Genomic DNA, 16063 nt, shown 5'->3' on the forward strand with positions numbered 1-16063 from the left:
AAATCACCTTTCTTCATTTTCCTCACCTCCTACGGTTCTCAAAAGAGAATGTTTGCCCCTATGCGCGGGAGACCTGTAGAAATCCTAGGTGAGTCCAGCAAGATAGCTCTAGATGAAATCAACATTCGATCGATAGTTTCGATATTTCTTATTTCCTCGCAAATACACAATAATGAATGCAATTCTTGAAAAGGATAACATTCAAAGTCACAGAAAATCCACACAGCACCTACGGGGCAAAGGTGCCAACTTAGATGGAAAACTTAGCAAAAACGTACATGATGGCTCCAATCGATGGAGAGGCTACCCCGTAGTCCTCGATAGACGGACACAGAGTCCCCAAACTAATCATTTCCCCCACATTAATAAATAATCCCATTTAAACAGGGTTTATAACTAGAAACTTACTATCTGCTTCTTTCTCTTTTTCTTTTAATTTGGGAAAGGGATATGTTAAAGAATGATGATCATGATCATGATTATCATTATGACTATTATATTAAATCGAATTAACCGTACCAAAACCCCTCCACTCACCTTATAAAAATGGGAGTTGATGCATATGTGGGAAGCCGCTGTGTATCTTTGTCCCAAGGCGTGGAACCACAAAAACGCTTCTCCCAAACAAATCCCATCTCGACTGTCATCCTTTTCCTTGCTTTTCCTTTGAAAGTTTTTGCTCTCTGTTATAGGACTATCTCATTGAGGTAGTTTGTTAATTTCACAGTTTATAGAATACATGTGGAACCATTCTGGATTCCTTCTGGGCAACTTGTGTGCCAGGGGAAACCTTCTGTTTGGAGAATACTCCTCGCTTACACAGGAAGCTGCAGTTCATCAGCGCTGCTAGAGAATGGCACTGCACGAATCAGTCGAAGTATCTTTATGCGATCTTTGACTAGGTCCGTGTACAAGGGGCTCCCGTGAGGATTACCCTAGATGCTTCCTGGTCACATGTGCCCTATCTTCTCTCTGGTACGTGCTACTCAGAGAATATGCTTGCTCCTGAATTATGCCAGCGTTTATTCATATCCATTTATGCTACATTGCTTTCCAAATGGTTCTATAATTTCGCCTCCCATATCAGCAGGGTGTGTGCAAGAGTTTTCCTCAAAGCCAACACAGTGATCAGTTTCTTAAGTTTCCTCAATCTGGTGAGTTGGAAACTATATCTGGCTTCATTTTTTATTCTGTATTTCCTTGACTAATAATGAGGACACGGGGCCAAAGGCGTATTAAGCATATTAAACGTAGATATCCTGTAACAGTAATATTTTGCCAATTATATGTGCAACAGATACCTTGTCCTGTTTGCAGCTTGTTTTTGACCCTGTTCATGGTATCCTTGGAAACGTTTCATTATGGAAAATTTGAAATAGAAGCAAAATCGGAAAGAATAGTAGAATACTCTCGCACTCCTCTGACTCAAGAAATCACCAACCCCTGGCCAGATCTTGTTTCCTTTATACCCCTCCTACCTTAAGTTCATGATCCCCTTAATAATATCCCTCCATCGATAAAAAGTCAATATGTTTCTATCAAAGGTAGAGGCTTTCTTCCCTCTTTCAGTGTACTCACAGCCACATTATTCCATGTAAAAATTTCACCGTGTTAGAGATAACACCAAGTACTCAATGTTTGCGTTTCCCTGAGACACACACGCTCATTCCAGTTTCTTTGAATCGAGTCCAAATACAGTCCATACCTTGTGAGGGGTTGAGATGTCTTTTGAAAGAGTGTCCATACATCGCGACTAGTCGGGGGCAGCCCCGGTTGTCACCGTTTCCCTTTGTTTCCTACCGCTGTCCGCAGTGACCCGAGTTATTTTTGCATTGTGAGGGGTTTCATCGCGGATTTAAACGTATTTAATGTGTTTCAATATCTTGCAATTATTAGACTTACTGGCGATCAAACCGTCCGGTGTCTGGCAATCGGGAGTCTACTCATTCTGGTTCCTGTGTCTTTTGACGTGACCCTCGTCCTGTTGGATATCATAGCATCCACGCTTCCCAGGATAAGAAGCGTCCGTTTCCCGCCCCAGACTTCAAGTCAGCCTATGTCTCCAGTAAGTCTTAGGACCGTTTAGTAACGATGGTTGGCAGAGACCACGATCTAGATGCTGGTGAAATGCCCTACTGTTGAGTTCGCACCTATGTCTCGGCACTTTCCATGGGGAAAAAAAAAAAAAATAAAGGAAGAAAAGAAAAAAAAAATACAGGAAAACACATTGAGTTTACACTGATAATCCAAGTTCAAACTGAGAACTGAGAGTTTTTTTACATGACTTGATCGATTTCACCTCTTCCTCTCACACCCAAATTCCCAGTCCCCAAAGACGCCAACAGCATTTCTTCTTTGCAGGATCCCACAGAATAATCGTAGCCATGCACCATAGAACCGTGGACTGGTTCCCACTGCATGAAGTAGGAAAGGCGAGGAAGGAACTTTCTACTTTTCCGGCTGCTCCACTGTGAAAATGTAAGAGCTGCCGTCCGCCGAAGCCAGTCTGCTCATGTCCAAGGAGCTGTGAGCCACGTCACACTCCTTTGGAATATTTCCCTGAGCCTTCATGTGGGCTCCTGACGTCTGTAGAATCTGACAAGTCACACGTTGTCCTCCCGTTTGTGTCCTCCGTGCTTTGAATAGATGTGCTATTGAGTGCTTGATTTTTGTTGTCATAGGTGTATGTGTTTGTGGCAAAGTGTTGAGTGTTTGGTGTGTATGTAGCAGCTAGGGAGCGAGGCTCTGAAGGCTACTGGGCAGCAGGAGGGCGCGGGGTCGGGTGGGGGGCGCTGGGCCGGGAGGGCCGCGTAGCAGCTGGGCCTCTCGAGGCGTCCGGGGACGGCCGCTGCCGTCTAGGGCCATAGCACCCTGAACGTGCCCGATCTCGTCTGGTCTGGGAAGCTAAGCAGGGTCGGGCCCGGTTAGTACTTGGATGGGAGACCGCCTGGGAATACCGGGTGCTGTAGGCTTTTGCTTCTTCTTTTGTCCCGCCCGCCGGGGGGTCGGGGGTGGGGGGGCCCCCCCTCGCCTTCTGCGCCCGCCCCCACTTTCGCCCTCGGGCCCCGGCCCCTCCCCCCCCTCGGCGCGACCCGCTGCCCCCGCCCGGGGCTTCCTCCCCTCTCCCCCGCTGCAGCACCACCGCCAGGTGGCGGCAGCGGCAGAGCGTCCCAGGCGTTCCGTTGGGCCGGCAGCGGAGCCCCAACCCTGGGCCCCACACCGGGCCGGGGCCGGGCGGCGGGATCCCTAAGTGCCGCCGGGTCTCCTCTCCCCCGGACCCCGCACCCGCCGCCCCGCACTCCGGGACATCGCGTACACCCGGCGCGGGACAGCCCAGGGCGGCAAACCGTGTCCTGGGCCCCCGGACACCCGGCCCACCGTGCACTTTCTCTCCGCCGCACACCCGGGCCTCGGGCCCGGGCCTCACGCCGGGCGGGCTCCTCGCCGCCGACGGGGCTCCGAGAGACACACCGGCGCGCCGCACAGGGCGACTCGCTGGCCCCCTGGGCAGAGAGGACACACAACAGCACACGGAGCGCACGCACCCAAACCCAAACCACCCACCGGCCCCTGGACCCCTGGCTACACACCCCAAACCCCACCCCACCGGGCCACAGGATAGCCGGCTCCGGCCCCCCGCGCAGCCCCCCGCCCCCGCGCGGGGGCTGCTGCCACACGCAGGCCCTGAGGGGAATCGGGGCAGAACGGTCCTCCCCAGACGGGGGTGGGGTGGCGGGGTGGGGGGGGGACACTGCAGATCTTCAGGACCTCCGGGTGACGGACCAGCGGCAGGCGCGGCCCTGCCTCCTCCTCCCGGCCCCGCCCCAAAGCCCCTCCCCACCGTGCCCTCGCGTGGGCCGGCGGAGGGCCCTCTCTCGCGCACTCTCCGGCTCCGGCCCTCCGCCCCCACGCGTGGAAGCCTGTCCCTGCGCGCGTGCCCGTGGGTCTGCTCCTCGGGGTGTGGGACGGCGGTGCGTCCGTGGTTTGGGTGGGGGTGGGGGGGTGCGCGCGCGAGACCCGTCAGGCTCCGCCTGGCCCCCCACCCCCACCCCGATAAGGGCAGGTGGGCTAGCGAAGGGCCAGGGCGGCGGGAGGGACCCGACTGCGCAGGGAGGGACGCGTCGCAGCAGATCGGCCTCTTGAGGCGTCCGGGGGCGGCCGCCCTCGTCTACGGCCAGACCGCCCTGAACGCGCCCGATCTCGTCTCACCTCGGAAGCTAAGCAGGGTCGGGCCCGGTTAGGACTTGGATGGGAGACCGCCTGGGAATCCCGGGTGCCGTAGGCTTTTTGCTCTGCTTCTTTTTCTGTCCCGCCCCCCTGGGCTGGGAAGGGGAGGGGGGGGCCTTCGCCCTCCGCGCCCGGCCCGGCTCCGCCCCCGGCCGGCCCGGACCCTGCCCCGTGGCCCCTGGAGACAGGGTCAGATTGGAGATGTGGAGGCTCAGTCCCCGAGGCTGTCGCCCCTCACACACCTGCCGCAGGTCCGGGCCTCCGGAACTTCTGACCGACCGGCTCTGAATTCAGGACACAGTCTAAAGTTGTCCAAGGAGATGACCACGTTACCACCCTAGGACAGGAAAAATTGGACCCTATCCACATATGCAGAAGAAGAGAATCTAAACAGCTGGCTATTCGTTCACGGTAACATAATTCAGGAATCCAGAGGCGAAGACATCTAGAAACACTTTTCAAACGTCTAAATCTTTAGAACATATTCTGAAGGATTAAGAAGTAGAAGCATTCTTTGGACAGTCACGAGCAAGACCAGGGTGTCGATAGGAAATCCTTCTGTTCGATACTGCAAGAGACGCTCCAAAAACATACTACAACAAGGGAAAACACTAACAATATATGGGAAAGGAAAATCACCTTTCTTCATTTTCCTCACCTCCTACGGTTCTCAAAAGAGAATGTTTGCCCCTATGCGCGGGAGACCTGTAGAAATCCTAGGTGAGTCCAGCAAGATAGCTCTAGATGAAATCAACATTCGATCGATAGTTTCGATATTTCTTATTTCCTCGCAAATACACAATAATGAATGCAATTCTTGAAAAGGATAACATTCAAAGTCACAGAAAATCCACACAGCACCTACGGGGCAAAGGTGCCAACTTAGATGGAAAACTTAGCAAAAACGTACATGATGGCTCCAATCGATGGAGAGGCTACCCCGTAGTCCTCGATAGACGGACACAGAGTCCCCAAACTAATCATTTCCCCCACATTAATAAATAATCCCATTTAAACAGGGTTTATAACTAGAAACTTACTATCTGCTTCTTTCTCTTTTTCTTTTAATTTGGGAAAGGGATATGTTAAAGAATGATGATCATGATCATGATTATCATTATGACTATTATATTAAATCGAATTAACCGTACCAAAACCCCTCCACTCACCTTATAAAAATGGGAGTTGATGCATATGTGGGAAGCCGCTGTGTATCTTTGTCCCAAGGCGTGGAACCACAAAAACGCTTCTCCCAAACAAATCCCATCTCGACTGTCATCCTTTTCCTTGCTTTTCCTTTGAAAGTTTTTGCTCTCTGTTATAGGACTATCTCATTGAGGTAGTTTGTTAATTTCACAGTTTATAGAATACATGTGGAACCATTCTGGATTCCTTCTGGGCAACTTGTGTGCCAGGGGAAACCTTCTGTTTGGAGAATACTCCTCGCTTACACAGGAAGCTGCAGTTCATCAGCGCTGCTAGAGAATGGCACTGCACGAATCAGTCGAAGTATCTTTATGCGATCTTTGACTAGGTCCGTGTACAAGGGGCTCCCGTGAGGATTACCCTAGATGCTTCCTGGTCACATGTGCCCTATCTTCTCTCTGGTACGTGCTACTCAGAGAATATGCTTGCTCCTGAATTATGCCAGCGTTTATTCATATCCATTTATGCTACATTGCTTTCCAAATGGTTCTATAATTTCGCCTCCCATATCAGCAGGGTGTGTGCAAGAGTTTTCCTCAAAGCCAACACAGTGATCAGTTTCTTAAGTTTCCTCAATCTGGTGAGTTGGAAACTATATCTGGCTTCATTTTTTATTCTGTATTTCCTTGACTAATAATGAGGACACGGGGCCAAAGGCGTATTAAGCATATTAAACGTAGATATCCTGTAACAGTAATATTTTGCCAATTATATGTGCAACAGATACCTTGTCCTGTTTGCAGCTTGTTTTTGACCCTGTTCATGGTATCCTTGGAAACGTTTCATTATGGAAAATTTGAAATAGAAGCAAAATCGGAAAGAATAGTAGAATACTCTCGCACTCCTCTGACTCAAGAAATCACCAACCCCTGGCCAGATCTTGTTTCCTTTATACCCCTCCTACCTTAAGTTCATGATCCCCTTAATAATATCCCTCCATCGATAAAAAGTCAATATGTTTCTATCAAAGGTAGAGGCTTTCTTCCCTCTTTCAGTGTACTCACAGCCACATTATTCCATGTAAAAATTTCACCGTGTTAGAGATAACACCAAGTACTCAATGTTTGCGTTTCCCTGAGACACACACGCTCATTCCAGTTTCTTTGAATCGAGTCCAAATACAGTCCATACCTTGTGAGGGGTTGAGATGTCTTTTGAAAGAGTGTCCATACATCGCGACTAGTCGGGGGCAGCCCCGGTTGTCACCGTTTCCCTTTGTTTCCTACCGCTGTCCGCAGTGACCCGAGTTATTTTTGCATTGTGAGGGGTTTCATCGCGGATTTAAACGTATTTAATGTGTTTCAATATCTTGCAATTATTAGACTTACTGGCGATCAAACCGTCCGGTGTCTGGCAATCGGGAGTCTACTCATTCTGGTTCCTGTGTCTTTTGACGTGACCCTCGTCCTGTTGGATATCATAGCATCCACGCTTCCCAGGATAAGAAGCGTCCGTTTCCCGCCCCAGACTTCAAGTCAGCCTATGTCTCCAGTAAGTCTTAGGACCGTTTAGTAACGATGGTTGGCAGAGACCACGATCTAGATGCTGGTGAAATGCCCTACTGTTGAGTTCGCACCTATGTCTCGGCACTTTCCATGGGGAAAAAAAAAAAAAATAAAGGAAGAAAAGAAAAAAAAAATACAGGAAAACACATTGAGTTTACACTGATAATCCAAGTTCAAACTGAGAACTGAGAGTTTTTTTACATGACTTGATCGATTTCACCTCTTCCTCTCACACCCAAATTCCCAGTCCCCAAAGACGCCAACAGCATTTCTTCTTTGCAGGATCCCACAGAATAATCGTAGCCATGCACCATAGAACCGTGGACTGGTTCCCACTGCATGAAGTAGGAAAGGCGAGGAAGGAACTTTCTACTTTTCCGGCTGCTCCACTGTGAAAATGTAAGAGCTGCCGTCCGCCGAAGCCAGTCTGCTCATGTCCAAGGAGCTGTGAGCCACGTCACACTCCTTTGGAATATTTCCCTGAGCCTTCATGTGGGCTCCTGACGTCTGTAGAATCTGACAAGTCACACGTTGTCCTCCCGTTTGTGTCCTCCGTGCTTTGAATAGATGTGCTATTGAGTGCTTGATTTTTGTTGTCATAGGTGTATGTGTTTGTGGCAAAGTGTTGAGTGTTTGGTGTGTATGTAGCAGCTAGGGAGCGAGGCTCTGAAGGCTACTGGGCAGCAGGAGGGCGCGGGGTCGGGTGGGGGGCGCTGGGCCGGGAGGGCCGCGTAGCAGCTGGGCCTCTCGAGGCGTCCGGGGACGGCCGCTGCCGTCTAGGGCCATAGCACCCTGAACGTGCCCGATCTCGTCTGGTCTGGGAAGCTAAGCAGGGTCGGGCCCGGTTAGTACTTGGATGGGAGACCGCCTGGGAATACCGGGTGCTGTAGGCTTTTGCTTCTTCTTTTGTCCCGCCCGCCGGGGGGTCGGGGGTGGGGGGGCCCCCCCTCGCCTTCTGCGCCCGCCCCCACTTTCGCCCTCGGGCCCCGGCCCCTCCCCCCCCTCGGCGCGACCCGCTGCCCCCGCCCGGGGCTTCCTCCCCTCTCCCCCGCTGCAGCACCACCGCCAGGTGGCGGCAGCGGCAGAGCGTCCCAGGCGTTCCGTTGGGCCGGCAGCGGAGCCCCAACCCTGGGCCCCACACCGGGCCGGGGCCGGGCGGCGGGATCCCTAAGTGCCGCCGGGTCTCCTCTCCCCCGGACCCCGCACCCGCCGCCCCGCACTCCGGGACATCGCGTACACCCGGCGCGGGACAGCCCAGGGCGGCAAACCGTGTCCTGGGCCCCCGGACACCCGGCCCACCGTGCACTTTCTCTCCGCCGCACACCCGGGCCTCGGGCCCGGGCCTCACGCCGGGCGGGCTCCTCGCCGCCGACGGGGCTCCGAGAGACACACCGGCGCGCCGCACAGGGCGACTCGCTGGCCCCCTGGGCAGAGAGGACACACAACAGCACACGGAGCGCACGCACCCAAACCCAAACCACCCACCGGCCCCTGGACCCCTGGCTACACACCCCAAACCCCACCCCACCGGGCCACAGGATAGCCGGCTCCGGCCCCCCGCGCAGCCCCCCGCCCCCGCGCGGGGGCTGCTGCCACACGCAGGCCCTGAGGGGAATCGGGGCAGAACGGTCCTCCCCAGACGGGGGTGGGGTGGCGGGGTGGGGGGGGGACACTGCAGATCTTCAGGACCTCCGGGTGACGGACCAGCGGCAGGCGCGGCCCTGCCTCCTCCTCCCGGCCCCGCCCCAAAGCCCCTCCCCACCGTGCCCTCGCGTGGGCCGGCGGAGGGCCCTCTCTCGCGCACTCTCCGGCTCCGGCCCTCCGCCCCCACGCGTGGAAGCCTGTCCCTGCGCGCGTGCCCGTGGGTCTGCTCCTCGGGGTGTGGGACGGCGGTGCGTCCGTGGTTTGGGTGGGGGTGGGGGGGTGCGCGCGCGAGACCCGTCAGGCTCCGCCTGGCCCCCCACCCCCACCCCGATAAGGGCAGGTGGGCTAGCGAAGGGCCAGGGCGGCGGGAGGGACCCGACTGCGCAGGGAGGGACGCGTCGCAGCAGATCGGCCTCTTGAGGCGTCCGGGGGCGGCCGCCCTCGTCTACGGCCAGACCGCCCTGAACGCGCCCGATCTCGTCTCACCTCGGAAGCTAAGCAGGGTCGGGCCCGGTTAGGACTTGGATGGGAGACCGCCTGGGAATCCCGGGTGCCGTAGGCTTTTTGCTCTGCTTCTTTTTCTGTCCCGCCCCCCTGGGCTGGGAAGGGGAGGGGGGGGCCTTCGCCCTCCGCGCCCGGCCCGGCTCCGCCCCCGGCCGGCCCGGACCCTGCCCCGTGGCCCCTGGAGACAGGGTCAGATTGGAGATGTGGAGGCTCAGTCCCCGAGGCTGTCGCCCCTCACACACCTGCCGCAGGTCCGGGCCTCCGGAACTTCTGACCGACCGGCTCTGAATTCAGGACACAGTCTAAAGTTGTCCAAGGAGATGACCACGTTACCACCCTAGGACAGGAAAAATTGGACCCTATCCACATATGCAGAAGAAGAGAATCTAAACAGCTGGCTATTCGTTCACGGTAACATAATTCAGGAATCCAGAGGCGAAGACATCTAGAAACACTTTTCAAACGTCTAAATCTTTAGAACATATTCTGAAGGATTAAGAAGTAGAAGCATTCTTTGGACAGTCACGAGCAAGACCAGGGTGTCGATAGGAAATCCTTCTGTTCGATACTGCAAGAGACGCTCCAAAAACATACTACAACAAGGGAAAACACTAACAATATATGGGAAAGGAAAATCACCTTTCTTCATTTTCCTCACCTCCTACGGTTCTCAAAAGAGAATGTTTGCCCCTATGCGCGGGAGACCTGTAGAAATCCTAGGTGAGTCCAGCAAGATAGCTCTAGATGAAATCAACATTCGATCGATAGTTTCGATATTTCTTATTTCCTCGCAAATACACAATAATGAATGCAATTCTTGAAAAGGATAACATTCAAAGTCACAGAAAATCCACACAGCACCTACGGGGCAAAGGTGCCAACTTAGATGGAAAACTTAGCAAAAACGTACATGATGGCTCCAATCGATGGAGAGGCTACCCCGTAGTCCTCGATAGACGGACACAGAGTCCCCAAACTAATCATTTCCCCCACATTAATAAATAATCCCATTTAAACAGGGTTTATAACTAGAAACTTACTATCTGCTTCTTTCTCTTTTTCTTTTAATTTGGGAAAGGGATATGTTAAAGAATGATGATCATGATCATGATTATCATTATGACTATTATATTAAATCGAATTAACCGTACCAAAACCCCTCCACTCACCTTATAAAAATGGGAGTTGATGCATATGTGGGAAGCCGCTGTGTATCTTTGTCCCAAGGCGTGGAACCACAAAAACGCTTCTCCCAAACAAATCCCATCTCGACTGTCATCCTTTTCCTTGCTTTTCCTTTGAAAGTTTTTGCTCTCTGTTATAGGACTATCTCATTGAGGTAGTTTGTTAATTTCACAGTTTATAGAATACATGTGGAACCATTCTGGATTCCTTCTGGGCAACTTGTGTGCCAGGGGAAACCTTCTGTTTGGAGAATACTCCTCGCTTACACAGGAAGCTGCAGTTCATCAGCGCTGCTAGAGAATGGCACTGCACGAATCAGTCGAAGTATCTTTATGCGATCTTTGACTAGGTCCGTGTACAAGGGGCTCCCGTGAGGATTACCCTAGATGCTTCCTGGTCACATGTGCCCTATCTTCTCTCTGGTACGTGCTACTCAGAGAATATGCTTGCTCCTGAATTATGCCAGCGTTTATTCATATCCATTTATGCTACATTGCTTTCCAAATGGTTCTATAATTTCGCCTCCCATATCAGCAGGGTGTGTGCAAGAGTTTTCCTCAAAGCCAACACAGTGATCAGTTTCTTAAGTTTCCTCAATCTGGTGAGTTGGAAACTATATCTGGCTTCATTTTTTATTCTGTATTTCCTTGACTAATAATGAGGACACGGGGCCAAAGGCGTATTAAGCATATTAAACGTAGATATCCTGTAACAGTAATATTTTGCCAATTATATGTGCAACAGATACCTTGTCCTGTTTGCAGCTTGTTTTTGACCCTGTTCATGGTATCCTTGGAAACGTTTCATTATGGAAAATTTGAAATAGAAGCAAAATCGGAAAGAATAGTAGAATACTCTCGCACTCCTCTGACTCAAGAAATCACCAACCCCTGGCCAGATCTTGTTTCCTTTATACCCCTCCTACCTTAAGTTCATGATCCCCTTAATAATATCCCTCCATCGATAAAAAGTCAATATGTTTCTATCAAAGGTAGAGGCTTTCTTCCCTCTTTCAGTGTACTCACAGCCACATTATTCCATGTAAAAATTTCACCGTGTTAGAGATAACACCAAGTACTCAATGTTTGCGTTTCCCTGAGACACACACGCTCATTCCAGTTTCTTTGAATCGAGTCCAAATACAGTCCATACCTTGTGAGGGGTTGAGATGTCTTTTGAAAGAGTGTCCATACATCGCGACTAGTCGGGGGCAGCCCCGGTTGTCACCGTTTCCCTTTGTTTCCTACCGCTGTCCGCAGTGACCCGAGTTATTTTTGCATTGTGAGGGGTTTCATCGCGGATTTAAACGTATTTAATGTGTTTCAATATCTTGCAATTATTAGACTTACTGGCGATCAAACCGTCCGGTGTCTGGCAATCGGGAGTCTACTCATTCTGGTTCCTGTGTCTTTTGACGTGACCCTCGTCCTGTTGGATATCATAGCATCCACGCTTCCCAGGATAAGAAGCGTCCGTTTCCCGCCCCAGACTTCAAGTCAGCCTATGTCTCCAGTAAGTCTTAGGACCGTTTAGTAACGATGGTTGGCAGAGACCACGATCTAGATGCTGGTGAAATGCCCTACTGTTGAGTTCGCACCTATGTCTCGGCACTTTCCATGGGGAAAAAAAAAAAAAATAAAGGAAGAAAAGAAAAAAAAAATACAGGAAAACACATTGAGTTTACACTGATAATCCAAGTTCAAACTGAGAACTGAGAGTTTTTTTACATGACTTGATCGATTTCACCTCTTCCTCTCACACCCAAATTCCCAGTCCCCAAAGACGCCAACAGCATTTCTTCTTTGCAGGATCCCACAGAATAATCGTAGCCATGCACCATAGAACCGTGGACTGGTTCCCACTGCATGAAGTAGGAAAGGCGAGGAAGGAACTTTCTACTTTTCCGGCTGCTCCACTGTGAAAATGTAAGAGCTGCCGTCCGCCGAAGCCAGTCTGCTCATGTCCAAGGAGCTGTGAGCCACGTCACACTCCTTTGGAATATTTCCCTGAGCCTTCATGTGGGCTCCTGACGTCTGTAGAATCTGACAAGTCACACGTTGTCCTCCCGTTTGTGTCCTCCGTGCTTTGAATAGATGTGCTATTGAGTGCTTGATTTTTGTTGTCATAGGTGTATGTGTTTGTGGCAAAGTGTTGAGTGTTTGGTGTGTATGTAGCAGCTAGGGAGCGAGGCTCTGAAGGCTACTGGGCAGCAGGAGGGCGCGGGGTCGGGTGGGGGGCGCTGGGCCGGGAGGGCCGCGTAGCAGCTGGGCCTCTCGAGGCGTCCGGGGACGGCCGCTGCCGTCTAGGGCCATAGCACCCTGAACGTGCCCGATCTCGTCTGGTCTGGGAAGCTAAGCAGGGTCGGGCCCGGTTAGTACTTGGATGGGAGACCGCCTGGGAATACCGGGTGCTGTAGGCTTTTGCTTCTTCTTTTGTCCCGCCCGCCGGGGGGTCGGGGGTGGGGGGGCCCCCCCTCGCCTTCTGCGCCCGCCCCCACTTTCGCCCTCGGGCCCCGGCCCCTCCCCCCCCTCGGCGCGACCCGCTGCCCCCGCCCGGGGCTTCCTCCCCTCTCCCCCGCTGCAGCACCACCGCCAGGTGGCGGCAGCGGCAGAGCGTCCCAGGCGTTCCGTTGGGCCGGCAGCGGAGCCCCAACCCTGGGCCCCACACCGGGCCGGGGCCGGGCGGCGGGATCCCTAAGTGCCGCCGGGTCTCCTCTCCCCCGGACCCCGCACCCGCCGCCCCGCACTCCGGGACATCGCGTACACCCGGCGCGGGACAGCCCAGGGCGGCAAACCGTGTCCTGGGCCCCCGGACACCCGGCCCACCGTGCACTTTCTCTCCGCCGCACACCCGGGCCTCGGGCCCGGGCCTCACGCCGGGCGGGCTCCTCGCCGCCGACGGGGCTCCGAGAGACACACCGGCGCGCCGCACAGGGCGACTCGCTGGCCCCCTGGGCAGAGAGGACACACAACAGCACACGGAGCGCACGCACCCAAACCCAAACCACCCACCGGCCCCTGGACCCCTGGCTACACACCCCAAACCCCACCCCACCGGGCCACAGGATAGCCGGCTCCGGCCCCCCGCGCAGCCCCCCGCCCCCGCGCGGGGGCTGCTGCCACACGCAGGCCCTGAGGGGAATCGGGGCAGAACGGTCCTCCCCAGACGGGGGTGGGGTGGCGGGGTGGGGGGGGGACACTGCAGATCTTCAGGACCTCCGGGTGACGGACCAGCGGCAGGCGCGGCCCTGCCTCCTCCTCCCGGCCCCGCCCCAAAGCCCCTCCCCACCGTGCCCTCGCGTGGGCCGGCGGAGGGCCCTCTCTCGCGCACTCTCCGGCTCCGGCCCTCCGCCCCCACGCGTGGAAGCCTGTCCCTGCGCGCGTGCCCGTGGGTCTGCTCCTCGGGGTGTGGGACGGCGGTGCGTCCGTGGTTTGGGTGGGGGTGGGGGGGTGCGCGCGCGAGACCCGTCAGGCTCCGCCTGGCCCCCCACCCCCACCCCGATAAGGGCAGGTGGGCTAGCGAAGGGCCAGGGCGGCGGGAGGGACCCGACTGCGCAGGGAGGGACGCGTCGCAGCAGATCGGCCTCTTGAGGCGTCCGGGGGCGGCCGCCCTCGTCTACGGCCAGACCGCCCTGAACGCGCCCGATCTCGTCTCACCTCGGAAGCTAAGCAGGGTCGGGCCCGGTTAGGACTTGGATGGGAGACCGCCTGGGAATCCCGGGTGCCGTAGGCTTTTTGCTCTGCTTCTTTTTCTGTCCCGCCCCCCTGGGCTGGGAAGGGGAGGGGGGGGCCTTCGCCCTCCGCGCCCGGCCCGGCTCCGCCCCCGGCCGGCCCGGACCCTGCCCCGTGGCCCCTGGAGACAGGGTCAGATTGGAGATGTGGAGGCTCAGTCCCCGAGGCTGTCGCCCCTCACACACCTGCCGCAGGTCCGGGCCTCCGGAACTTCTGACCGACCGGCTCTGAATTCAGGACACAGTCTAAAGTTGTCCAAGGAGATGACCACGTTACCACCCTAGGACAGGAAAAATTGGACCCTATCCACATATGCAGAAGAAGAGAATCTAAACAGCTGGCTATTCGTTCACGGTAACATAATTCAGGAATCCAGAGGCGAAGACATCTAGAAACACTTTTCAAACGTCTAAATCTTTAGAACATATTCTGAAGGCTTAAGAAGTAGAAACATTCTTTGGACAGTCACGAGCAAGACCAGGGTGTCGATAGGAAATCCTTCTGTTCGATACTGCAAGAGACGCTCCAAAAACATACCACAACAAGGGAAAACACTAACAATATATGGGAAAGGAAAATCACCTTTCTTCATTTTCCTCACCTCCTACGGTTCTCAAAAGAGAATGTTTGCCCCTATGCGCGGGAGACCTGTAGAAATCCTAGGTGAGTCCAGCAAGATAGCTCTAGATGAAATCAACATTCGATCGATAGTTTCGATATTTCTTATTTCCTCGCAAATACACAATAATGAATGCAATTCTTGAAAAGGATAACATTCAAAGTCACAGAAAATCCACACAGCACCTACGGGGCAAAGGTGCCAACTTAGATGGAAAACTTAGCAAAAACGTACATGATGGCTCCAATCGATGGAGAGGCTACCCCGTAGTCCTCGATAGACGGACACAGAGTCCCCAAACTAATCATTTCCCCCACATTAATAAATAATCCCATTTAAACAGGGTTTATAACTAGAAACTTACAATCTGCTTCTTTCTCTTTTTCTTTTAATTTGGGAAAGGGATATGTTAAAGAATGATGATCATGATCATGATTATCATTATGACTATTATATTAAATCGAATTAACCGTACCAAAACCCCACCACTCACCTTATAAAAATGGGAGTTGATGCATATGTGGGAAGCCGCTGTGTATCTTTGTCTCAAGGCGTGGAACCACAAAAACGCTTCTCCCAAACAAATCCCATCTCGACTGTCATCCTTTTCCTTGCTTTTCCTTTGAAAGTTTTTGCTCTCTGTTATAGGACTATCTCATTGAGGTAGTTTGTTAATTTCACAGTTTATAGAATAGATGTGGAACCATTCTGGATTCCTTCTGGGCAACTTGTGTGCCAGGGGAAACCTTCTGTTTGGAGAATACTCCTCGCTTACACAGGAAGCTGCAGTTCATCAGCGCTGCTAGAGAATGGCACTGCACGAATCAGTCGAAGCATCTTTATGCGATCTTTGACTAGGTCCGTGTACAAGGGGCTCCCGTGAGGATTACCCTAGATGCTTCCTGGTCACATGTGCCCTATCTTCTCTCGGGTACGTGCTACTCAGAGAATATGCTTGCTCCTGAATTATGCCAGTGTTTATTCATTTCCATTTAGGCTACAGTGTTTTCCAAATGGTCCTATAATTTCGCCTCCCATATCAGCAGGGTGTGTGCAAGAGTTTTCCTCAAAGCCAACACAGTGATCAGTTTCTTAAGTTTCCTCAATCTGGTGAGTTGGAAACTATATCTGGCTTCATTTTTTATTCTGCATTTCCTTGACCAATAATGAGGACACGGGGCCAAAGGCGTATTAAGCGTATTAAACGTAGATATTCTGTAACAGTCATATTTTGCCAATTATATGGGCTACAGATACCTTGTCCTGTTTGAAGCTTGTTTTTGACCCTCTTCATGATATCTTTGGAAACTTTTTATTATGGAAAATTTGAAATAGAAACAAAATCGGAAAGAATAGTAGAATACTTTCTCACTACCCTGACTCAAGAAATCACCAACCCCTGGCCAGATCTTGTTTCTTTTATACCCCTCCTACCTTAAGTT

General features: G+C 53.1%; 6 pseudogenes; all 6 read left to right on the plus strand.

Annotated features, from left to right (window-relative positions):
• Positions 1 to 2853: 2853 nt before the first annotated feature.
• LOC123630092 lies at positions 2854 to 2972 on the plus strand (annotated as a pseudogene).
• Positions 2973 to 4166: 1194 nt separating this feature from the next.
• On the plus strand, positions 4167 to 4285 carry LOC123630081 (annotated as a pseudogene).
• Positions 4286 to 7712: 3427 nt separating this feature from the next.
• Positions 7713 to 7831, plus strand: LOC123630093 (annotated as a pseudogene).
• A 1194-nt stretch (positions 7832 to 9025) lies between these two features.
• LOC123630083 lies at positions 9026 to 9144 on the plus strand (annotated as a pseudogene).
• Positions 9145 to 12571: 3427 nt separating this feature from the next.
• On the plus strand, positions 12572 to 12690 carry LOC123630095 (annotated as a pseudogene).
• A 1194-nt stretch (positions 12691 to 13884) lies between these two features.
• Positions 13885 to 14003, plus strand: LOC123630084 (annotated as a pseudogene).
• The last annotated feature ends 2060 nt before the right edge of the window (positions 14004 to 16063 follow it).

This window comes from Lemur catta, unplaced genomic scaffold (assembly GCF_020740605.2).
Source record: "Lemur catta isolate mLemCat1 unplaced genomic scaffold, mLemCat1.pri scaffold_91_ctg1, whole genome shotgun sequence".
Classification (NCBI taxonomy): domain Eukaryota; kingdom Metazoa; phylum Chordata; class Mammalia; order Primates; family Lemuridae; genus Lemur; species Lemur catta.